Source organism: Berghia stephanieae, chromosome 2, assembly GCF_034508935.2.
Source record: "Berghia stephanieae isolate SIO BIC M18660-M18661 chromosome 2, UCSD_Bste_1.3, whole genome shotgun sequence".
Classification (NCBI taxonomy): Eukaryota; Metazoa; Mollusca; class Gastropoda; order Nudibranchia; family Aeolidiidae; genus Berghia; species Berghia stephanieae.
The window spans coordinates 117,657,583-117,668,311 of record NC_088361.1 but is presented as its reverse complement, the minus strand read 5'-3'; the positions used below and the strand labels follow the sequence as shown (position 1 = coordinate 117,668,311).

The 10,729-nt window shown below is 34.2% G+C and overlaps 2 long non-coding RNA genes across 2 annotated transcripts in view; both read right to left on the bottom strand.

The window, feature by feature from the left end:
- LOC144966386 (uncharacterized) overlaps positions 1–1,575 on the bottom strand; it is a 2,243-nt gene extending 668 nt beyond the window's left edge. The window contains exon 1 of the long non-coding RNA XR_013644200.1: positions 438–1,575. This is a non-coding gene — a long non-coding RNA (uncharacterized LOC144966386). The remainder of the gene's footprint in view (positions 1–437) is intronic.
- The window catches only part of LOC144966387 (uncharacterized), a 47,767-nt gene extending 37,862 nt beyond the window's left edge, over positions 1–9,905 (bottom strand). Inside the window, exon 1 of the long non-coding RNA XR_013644201.1 lies at positions 9,844–9,905. This is a non-coding gene — a long non-coding RNA (uncharacterized LOC144966387). The remainder of the gene's footprint in view (positions 1–9,843) is intronic.
- Between the last annotated feature and the right edge of the window lie 824 nt (positions 9,906–10,729).

Genomic DNA, 10,729 nt, shown 5'->3' with positions numbered 1-10,729 from the left:
CATTACCTGGAACTCGATTTGCAACAGGTCATCTTTATCTTGCATTATTAATTGCTGATATTCTGTCAATTCACTGGTTAAAGATAAGCTAATCTTACACCAACTTAATATTTATTTTACTATTTCATACAATAGAAACATACTTGATAGTGCTGTTACTGTTTGGAGAAATGACATTCTAACAATCAGAATTGAAACTCATATTCTCATTGGAGATCAGCATAATATTTTTCATAGAAGGTATCATGGGAGTGAAGAGAAGTAACTAAAACACACGACAAAAACAAAAAATAAACACATTATCCCATTGTAACTAGCCAACAATGCAAACATATTAGATTTCATATGATGCCTGTTATTAACTTCGAGCTAACAACCATTACACATATAAATGTAATAGGTACCATTCAGTTTATAATAAATAGTAGGTGACATACCTTCCTCATGCACTGGGGTTGCCCCAGCAGACTGCAACTCAATGTATATCTGAGCATTCCAACTACCAAGGATATTACACTTTCTCCATTCGTCATGGTTTAGGTCCAATGCAACATAATTTAGACCACACAACAGATGGCTGAAAATTAAAAAAAAACACCCAGCAACATACAAATCATTTAGTTAGCAGATTCAAAAATTCTAAAGCAATAATATCAATACAATATGATTGAAACATAATGTAGACATTTAAGCTAATTTAGTTCACCTCGAGATTGAATAACGGTACAAGAAAATAAATCACTTGTGATAAGAAGTTACAAACAAATCTGTGGTTAGGTAGGGTACACACAAGAATAAAAGATAATCGAGAAGCGAAAGTAAGGCAAGTATTGGAAGAAACATTATATTGAGTATTAGCGCTTTCATTTATCCATTATTGTTTCAGCATTTCATATTTGGCGATTCTAGCTGGTACTACAATCATAAAATTAGCGATACTATCAATTCATTTTTCGTTACATAGGATAGGTGTCAGAATAATCTTCATACATCACACATCTAAGGAAAAAAAGTAATGAGTTAGTACTTACTTGGATGTTTCTTAATTAGAGTTGATGAAAAAGTAGGTAACTGAAACTGGCGCTCATCATATTGGACAGCAAACAGGAAACAAAATTACCAAGTCAATTATTGTAGATGCCATCTACTAGTAAGTTGTGGATCATATTGACACGACTATGTCACTAAATAAATAGATGCATAATGTCACAACAAAAACAACAAAATGATGTAAACTTATATTGCCTATATACATTTAATGAGAAAATATGATTTTAACAGACTTTTCCGTAGTAAAATCATGGGGGTTAAATGGCCCTCAAATAAGAAATAAATAGGACTTTCGAGTATTTTACTATGTGCAAGTCATGGGGGCCAAATGGACCCCAAATCAGGAAATAGGACTTTCTAGTATTTTTCTCTTTGCAAGTCATGGGGGCCAAATGGACCCCAAATCAGGAAATAGGACTTTCTATTTTAGTATGGAAATAGGGTTAACTCAATTTCAAATTGTTGTTTATGGTAAGTAATGATGCACAATTTATTCATTTTCTTTCATTGAAGTGGTTATTTGTACTACCACTACAAATAGCGAAAACTACCGCTTTTCACTATTTGTACTCCCAGAACTCTTATGTGTTTAAAGTTGCAAACCACCGCTCCTTTACCTATTTGTAGCTACCTACTCCCAGCACTCTTATGCGTTTAAAGTTGCATTTGTGAGCTTTCAAGGACCAGCAGACCAGCCTCCACTTTTCGCGGTCTTTCTTTGAGAAGTGTGAAGCAAAAAAATTGGCCCTCTCGGTAAACGAGACATTCTCATCTTTTCTCCAATTTGAAAACATTCGAAAATGAGAATAATTTACTTTTTATTAAAAAGTCAACAAAGAAGGTAAGTAAACTAGATACGACAATTTTTTTCCTTAATTAAGTGGCAACTCATTTCTCGTCATTCTTACTCTTAACTCTATCAACTAGAAGAGTACACCACCTCAAACATTTGTCAGTTCATATCTTTGCTTTTATGAGGTCTATTTTCATTTTGAAAAGTTCAAAGTGAACAACTAAATGACGCCGATTCAGTGGTGTATTTGGTCTATCTTCATGTGAATAAATATTTTATTATTGACTTTTCCAAAATTCCATCTATTTTTCCATGATTTCAGCTGTCTCAGCTCTAAACTCATTTTCTGTTTGCAATGTATTACAGAGATGTTGATTTACCACATGTAAACATTTCAAAGTTGTATCTGAAGCTGTTTCTGAATTATACGTGATTATCCATTGGGATGCTGTGCTTTGGTCACATTTTTTCCTATAAGCTATATATAGAGATTTTCCACCACATAAACGGTCATAACTTTTTAACCAGTTGAGACAGAGCGATAATTTTTCACTCTAGTTAATGTTTCACTCCCCTTTATTTTTCTACGCTAAATTAATACCCATAGCCACTATTTTGAAAAATTCTTGCAAGTGCCTACTACTAAGAAGAGGGTTGAACTTGAACCTGAACATGCTCCTTCTTCTTCTTCTTCTTTTTTTTCTACTAATAACTACAACTAGATAGGTACTACTCCTCTCCTGAATGATCGGAACCGTTTAAGAAACTAAATTACGGGTTCCACCGGAGCAGCTCTCTAGACTTCCAGTCCCACAGTGCCCAGTATGGGCGGGAGACCTTACCCCGATGTTCCTCGAGCCTCGAGGTAGTTTCACTTTATAATTGTTTTAGCTTTTGAACTGTGGATCTTTTGTCAAACGTTTTATTTTAATTTTTCAAATTTAGTAGCACTTTAAAGGCCTGCGTTAGGTATCGCTCTGCTGTACTGTTACTGTAAGAGCGTAAGAATAACATGGTAAAAGTACCGTAAAAGTATGCTGATGAAAATGATATTGACAATGAAATTATAATAAGAAGAACAATAGAACAAATCAATGAAGAAGCTTTAAAAAATGAAATTTAAAAGAAGTAAGAGAAAACTGCCTCAAGAAGTGAAAAAAAATTGTCCCTGTTGTTGAGATGTGAAGTGGACATAATCGTGTCTGTTAAGAATTAGAAGAAATGAAAGATGACACTTTTTATTTTAAATGTAGATTGCACATTAGCAGAACACTAAAAAAAAAAAGTAAAGAAAGAAAATCCAATGTGGCAACTTGGTTGCTAGTGAAAAAAGTAAAATTACTCCGCTCAGCATTGCTGTTGGTGTGATGTCTAGTGTTAGTTAGGTGTCACTATATTAGAGTGATATCTTGTTACTTCATATTTTCATTTTAAAACCTGTAGAACAACTTGATTGATTTGTAAATTTCCTTATATGACCATTGTTTTAGTTTTCCGCAGCCATTATAATTCAATTTGAAATATTGAAAGGTACTGGAGAGGAGTCTTAGCGGGGTTTTTTTTTTGTCTGTTAGTTTTAGTTATAGGTCATAGTGCAGGTCCAAGTGTTGGAAATGTACAAGGTTTTATTTTTTATTTTAAGGTTAGTTGAAGGAATACTTTCCTTAGCTCAAGGAACGTGCAGAAGACCTCCCCTATTTACTACTTAGTACTACTACTACCCAAGTACTAGTGCTAGACAACTTCTTCCGCCACCTCACTCCTAAACGGACTGACACCACAGGCAACTGATATTATTCTCTCTCTCTCTCTCTCTCTCTCTCTCTCTCTCTCTCTCTCTCTCTCTCTCTCTCTCTCTCTCTCTCTCTCTCTCTCTCTTAGTGTGTATCTGTCTGTCTATTTCTGCCCATCTCCCTCTTTTTACTCATTAGTTTGTAGGTGTTTGGCAAATTCTCAAGAACAGCCAAGATATATGCGGCTGTGTGGCACTCACTTCCGGATTGGAAGGTCCTGGGGTCGAGCCTCGCCAAGGACTCACATTCTCTCACTGTACTCATATGTATGATTTCCTATCCGCTAAGAGCGTTGTCTGTCAGGAGATAAACATCGCCTAACGTTCTACTTGTTACGTGTTGCTGCTAGTCATGGATCCTTTGTAAAGTGCTTTGAGCATGTTTGGTGGATATTGCGGCTTATGAAAGCTCAATTCTTTTTTTTATATTTATATATATATATATAAAAAAGATGCAGGATGATGACGGGCATGCGCTACTTTATGATGTAGTATAAACCATTCCTAATATAGATTTTGCTAAATAGGCCTACACTCGAATTTTACGAGTGTATCTGGTGGCAAATATTCGACACTTGTTGCCACTGTGATTTTGATGAAACTTGGCTTATACACAGATACATGAATTTTCCTAATACGGCTTCAAACATGCGATCTGAACTTCAATTTATAATGAAGTCATTTTTCTCAAATGACAGCTTGATTGAATGTGACAAGATCCTTTTACTTAATACAATTCAATTTAGTGTGGTCTGTAGTTGTTTGCCTAATATTAGAATGCACAGAATTTGAATTTTTATCGACTTTAAATATTGAAAACAACATGCCTTTGGCTTTCCATTTGTGCCATTCCATTCAGCTTTTGACCTAGTCCCTGATTTGAGTACCACGTCACAAATTTAAGTTCTTCGAGAAAACTCTCGACTTACTTTCTTATTCTTCTAACGTACTGAACTGTAACACCTTTGTCTCAGTTGGAGAAAATATTGCAATTTTCAAACTTAATATTTAGGTATTTATGTTATGATCTTTTATATTATTCCGTGTTTTTCAGCTTCAATCATATCACCCTGAGGAAAGTTGGCTAATTTATGACTTTTTTGTCTATGAATGCAAGCAGGGCAAAAAGCAATTGACTTCAAGCAAAGGAGTTCACCCTAACTAGAGGTAGGAGGTTGTTTTTGGACGGGGGCAGGAGGTGTTTTTTTTACTTTTACATATTTAAAAATGAAAATATTATATGCACAAGGTTATAATATTTCAGAATAACTCGGAAGTAAATTATCACCATCAGCTTTTCTATCGTGATTGCCAAGACAATTTTAATAAAGCAATCAAACTGGTTCTGAATTTTAAAACATCCAGAGGAAGAGGCAATGTGTGCCTATCTGCAGCTCATTTACAGTCTTCAGTGGGCGGGCTGCACGATGTAATGTAGCAAGACAATAGTTCAACTATTACCAGAACAGTTTTAAAAAGTGAAAGACTTGATTTGTTCATTAGATTGCGCTGGATTAGTATTATTATTGAATGTCTTATTAAGATTTATTTTCAATTGCTCTATAATCTGCATGTTGAAATCATTCACAATTGAGTTATGCAAGTGAAAACGCTTTTAATATTTTATCATACTATGTTGTGGATAATTTTATTATTTTGTAATAAATAGTTTTTCTTACCATGCAGGACTCTGAAATTAATACTGGCTTCTGAGGGTTACAGGGGCTAATCACCACCGTGAAAATCACCCATGTGATAAATTGGTAAAACTCATTCATTTTATACTTATTTTCCATCGACATTTTGTACCGGTTTTTCGCTGCCGAAAATTTTACACTTGACAGCAATTAATCGCAAATTCTATTTTAGTCGCAATTAGACTCAATTTTTTTTATAAATATGTATTATTTTTACTTTTCATGTTACTTTATATTTTCAGTACTTAATTGTCCCTCCCCCCTCCCACTATTGAGTGTAATAGATAGTAAGTAATAGATTAGTTAGGTAAATGCACTGTTGACACCATGACCAAATGTTTAAAGGACAACAGCCATTCCAACTCATATTTTATTACGATACATTCAAGGTGGCGCACTGAGATGCAGATATTATGACCAGCTTGTGACAAAATTGACTGTTCCAGAATTTGTATTTTATTTTATTTTTTAAAAAAATTTCTTGGAAGGGTTCTGGGCAGAGAGTTCACATTTTTCTATCCCTTATATTTGTTTTCCCTTTCCATGTTGCTCCCTGTCTTTGTTATGGATTAAGATTGCTCATTTTTTTCCTGGTCCTTGCAGGGGTCTTTAGTTGGGAGGCAGACAGTCAAATACAGTACCTTTCTTCTTGAGATGATTTTTTATACTGTAAATCATCTCTCTGTTATGTACTGTTGTAGTTATAGGTTTTGAATATTATTGCATTATGTAAATGTTTTAGCAGGATCCTTTGCTTGTGTCTCAGTGAGACTTTGAGGTAATGTCAAAATTGGTACATCTTTGAGGTGCTCGTGAAATCTACTGTTCCCTATTTATTGAATCAGTCACCATATCATCATCCTTTTTATAGTGTTGTAAGCGCTATTAAGTCCTGTAAGACAATATAAGCAGATCTAGGTGGTGGTATTTTTTTGGGTCTTTTTTTTTTTTGTCTTTGTTTTTTTTTTTTGTTCCAGATAAGGAATTTTAAGATTTGATGGTTGTCCATAGACTTTTCAAAATAAAATTTGACTTTGACTATGAGTACGATGCAGTTATAAGTGCTTGATTTCTGAGGACTAATTATAAATGGTGACCACTCTATTGCGTTTTTGTATGCCATGAAAATGTTACAAAGACAATGAAGCGACGTTTTTTGGGAATTCTGCAGTCATTCATTTAACCCTTGAATTTGATGAGCGCCTGTTGCATTTTAGTTCATTCAAGTATTTTAGAGTGACAAACACAACTTGTGCATTATGGGTTTATATGCAGATTTTTGTCTTTAAATTGTCAATAAAAAATAAAATGCTTTTTTTTGTTTTGTTAGCTGGCAGGTCTGAATTGAATGCTATTGCATACAATTTTGTACTTTTAATCTTTTTTCTTTTTACATTTAGCCATCCTCACTTTATCCGGAGAATCGCCTGCCCCTCGTGAATGAGACAGTGAAGGCTATGGCTAAAACAAAGGTGTCCACAACCCAACTTAGGCAATACATTCAATCAAGCCAAGGATAAAATGTATTGCCTAAAGATGTCGAAGATTTGCAGCGGAGATTGTTCAAGACTGATATTGACAGGACGGACGGTGAGACGGTACAGGAATTACTGAGAGAGATAGAGGAGGAAGGAGGTGTAACAAAGTTCAGTGTGAATGAGGATGGTGGTTTTGAGTATTTGTTTTCAGTAACGGGAAGAATGAGGCGTGATTTGAGTGTTTTTTGTGATGTGTTTGTTATGGATGCAACATACAAAGTAAATCGATATTTGTATCCACTTGTGAATATTATGTGCATAGATGATGAGGGTCATGGCGGGCGAAAGACTGGAAATCCATGACCAACCTGAAACTGACATTGTACCAGTATGACGTGTGACAAATACACAGGAAGGACTGTATCGAATTGTATCTTCAGTGACAAACAGGATCAATAGCTTGTTTCAAGTTATGGTAGAACATCAGTTTCTGCATAGAATCTCCCAGTTGGAACAGTTTTTGACTCTTGTCTCTGAAGATAAAGACTTTGACATTGTTGACATGACTGACTTAATACAGACAAATCCCCATTCTAACCCTCTTTCTGACTTTTCAGAGACACCAGACATTGTAAATGCACGTACTGACCAGAGACCACAGACATTTTAAATACACACTCTGCCCAGACAGAGACCACAGAAGTTACAGACACACAGACTGACCAGACAGAGACCACAGACGTTATGGACACACAAACTGACCAGTCAGAGAGACTACACTACAGACGTTATGGAAACACAGACTGACCAGACAGGGACTCCAGATAACAGAGACATGCGACCATAAAGATGCCCTTGACACGACAGAGACAGTTAGACTGCGAAATTTTTCAAATGTGACTCTACACAGGAAATTTCATTCAGAATTCCCTTAATACCTTTACTGATTGTCCATTTGTAAAATTTATTTTCATGTAATAAACCACCAAAAAAGTAAATTTTTAACGTGGGTGGGGGCTGTCACGTTACTGTAGAACAAGCTTAAGTCTCAATGGGATATTAGCTTTAGGCAACCACGAGTTGGTATTTTTCAAACCTGTTGCTATGCTATCTTGTGATGACAACGTCTCTCAGTCGCCAAACGTCACTAGCTATCCTTCACATAATGCAGGGTATGAACCTCTGGATAATTTTGTCCTAGTGAAATATATTTTTTCACGAATTTTAAAACAAATTTTGCTTATTACAGCTATATTAAAATCGAAAGTAGTAAGTATTGGAATCTAAATATGATTATAGTGTCAAAAATATGATTTTCCGCTTATCCATTTTGAAAGAATTTGTTAAAATGGAATGTTCGGTTAATTGAAACGTATATGATGTTCGTACAGAATCCGAATATGAAGGAACGACAGACATGTTTACATTTTATAACAATCAATATACGTTATTGATGAATACAAATGAAAGTGAACATTACGCGCTTCCAACATTATTTTGATTTCAATTTTTTGAGAAATAGCTTGTTCTTTATGCCAAAGAGGATTACATAAATTTAATGTAGACCAGTCAAAAGTAGAAATTCATCAAGAGGAACCGATAGAGATTCCGTATCATATCGTATTGTTTAAGAGCTTATAGGTTTAAAAGAAAATTTAAAATGCTGTGTGAAAGGTTCATGCATAGATACAATTTTTCAAAGTTAAATATAAACATACATTGTTAATTTGACAATTTTGAGTATTTAATCACTAGTTCAAATGAGTTAAAGCAAGAGATTCATATCAGTCTTCGGTAATTGTGACGTGATGTAAATAAAAAGCAATAAATTACAAAGTCAAAATGGAATGCAAACTACATTAGTTGTTACTTTATAACAGTTAATTTGTGTTGCTTTTATTCGGAAAATAGTATGATATGAACTCATAACCACTAGCCGGAACTACCGTGTCACAAGATTATTTTGAAAAACGATGAATTCATCTTACTTTGTGGTGCTAAAATGTTTACATTTTTAGCAGAGTAAAATCTCTAATTTTATGACAGGGGTTTTAAAGTAGATTTTTATAGGTCGGGAAGAAGAAATCTTTTTTGTGATATGGCATCACAATATGGGCCAAAATGTTTATTCAGTTAATAGAAATTGATTCGGAGGTTGACACAAAGTTTTATAACTTTTGATAGAAGGACATCTGAGAAAAACTAGAAAAACATGCGCGATTCATAAAAAATATTTACTACTATACTATAGTTCATTCCTTACAGTCAATGAGTAGCATCAGAATCAGATCCATAGTTCCCTTCCATGTAGTCAAGAGTTAATTAATAGAGTTACTTCTCAGATCATTGAGACAAAACTATATATTATTCAGACTACTAGTACAATCCTTTCAGTCAATGGATCCATAATTCCCTCCCATAGTCACAGAGATAATTAGAGTGATTGAGTTGGGTGAGTGTAACTGTTGTAACAGTAACATCTCAGATCATTTTGATCAATGAGGCAAAACTATATATTCAGAGTACTAGTCCCATACGATTGACAGTCATATCAGCAACACCAGATCCATGTAATGGGCATAACTGTATATTCAGAGTCCAAGTTCCATCATATATGGTAATATCAGACCCACTAACTATTCTAGTCTAGCTATCTAGCAATAGCAATGACTACTATCTATCTAGCAACTGTTGTTAGTAGTAGTAGTAAGCAGAAAGGACTGTTCAAGTTGTGAAGTTGACGTGACGAGCAAAGGGCCCTCTAGACTTATACACTTAGACTAATACAATAAAGTCAATATTTATCAGTTAACCATATAGAAAAAAAAGATATAAATAAAAAGCCACAAGCCATAATAAAATAAGAAACAAATCCGAATCAGGATGTCGGAGTCTGATCACCATATCTGTGCAACTCGACAGAGCAAGCACGACAATGAGTCCAACTATCGTCTGCAGGAACTACAGCCAGATGCTAATTCTAAACATTTCTTAAATAATAATTATTACGCAATTATTATTGATGGTACTTACCACTTTTCAAAGATTCTGGTTCGATAAATTAGCCATAGATCTATCTAGTAAGGAATTGAAAGCAGATTCGTACTTTCGATTTTAAAAAAATGAAAACAAACCCAATCACTCAATTTGTAAGAGGGCGTCATAAAAAATAGTTCATACTTTCCAGTAAAATTGTTGATAGTTCACAACTTTTTTATATATTTTCATATCATTCAAGATATAAGAAATATTATTTAAAACTTATGGTCGCCAATTAACCAATTTCTTATAAAGTACCGAAATTATAAGAACAGAATCAATTATTGCGCATTCAAGGAAAATGTACCAAATCAGAAAAGTAGTAGTTTTGCTTGAAATCGTTATCCAACCAATGGCCCCCCTAGCGGGGGCTGAAGATTCCACATGTCAATCCTTTCAGTACAGTAATCCTTGGTAATTACGCAAATTCTATTTTTAGTAAGAGTACAAATAAGCTCTGGCGTTATTTGCAGTGGTAGTACAAATAAGCGTAGCCTTCTTTCATTATAAGTTGTCAACACGTTACATGCATTTCAAGTTTTTATACAAATAGATCTACATACATGCCTTTATTTTACAAATGGAGGAGGGAATTCTTCAACTTGAAATAATCAGTAATTAATTTATTTCTCAGAAAATATATTTACCTTTTTATACATAAAGTGATATTATTTTACAATCGTTTTTGTGGTATTTTTTCCCTTTTTTTTCTGTTGTTGGGGGGGGGAGGGGTGGTTATTTTTCTGTAGACACATTATATATTGAATTTACAAGTCAGACATAAAATAATTTCGGAAACCAGGGAAGACAAAAATAAATATAATATGTGTTATTAATGATGTTCAAATAAAACGAAGATATACCAGCATTCATTGAACTG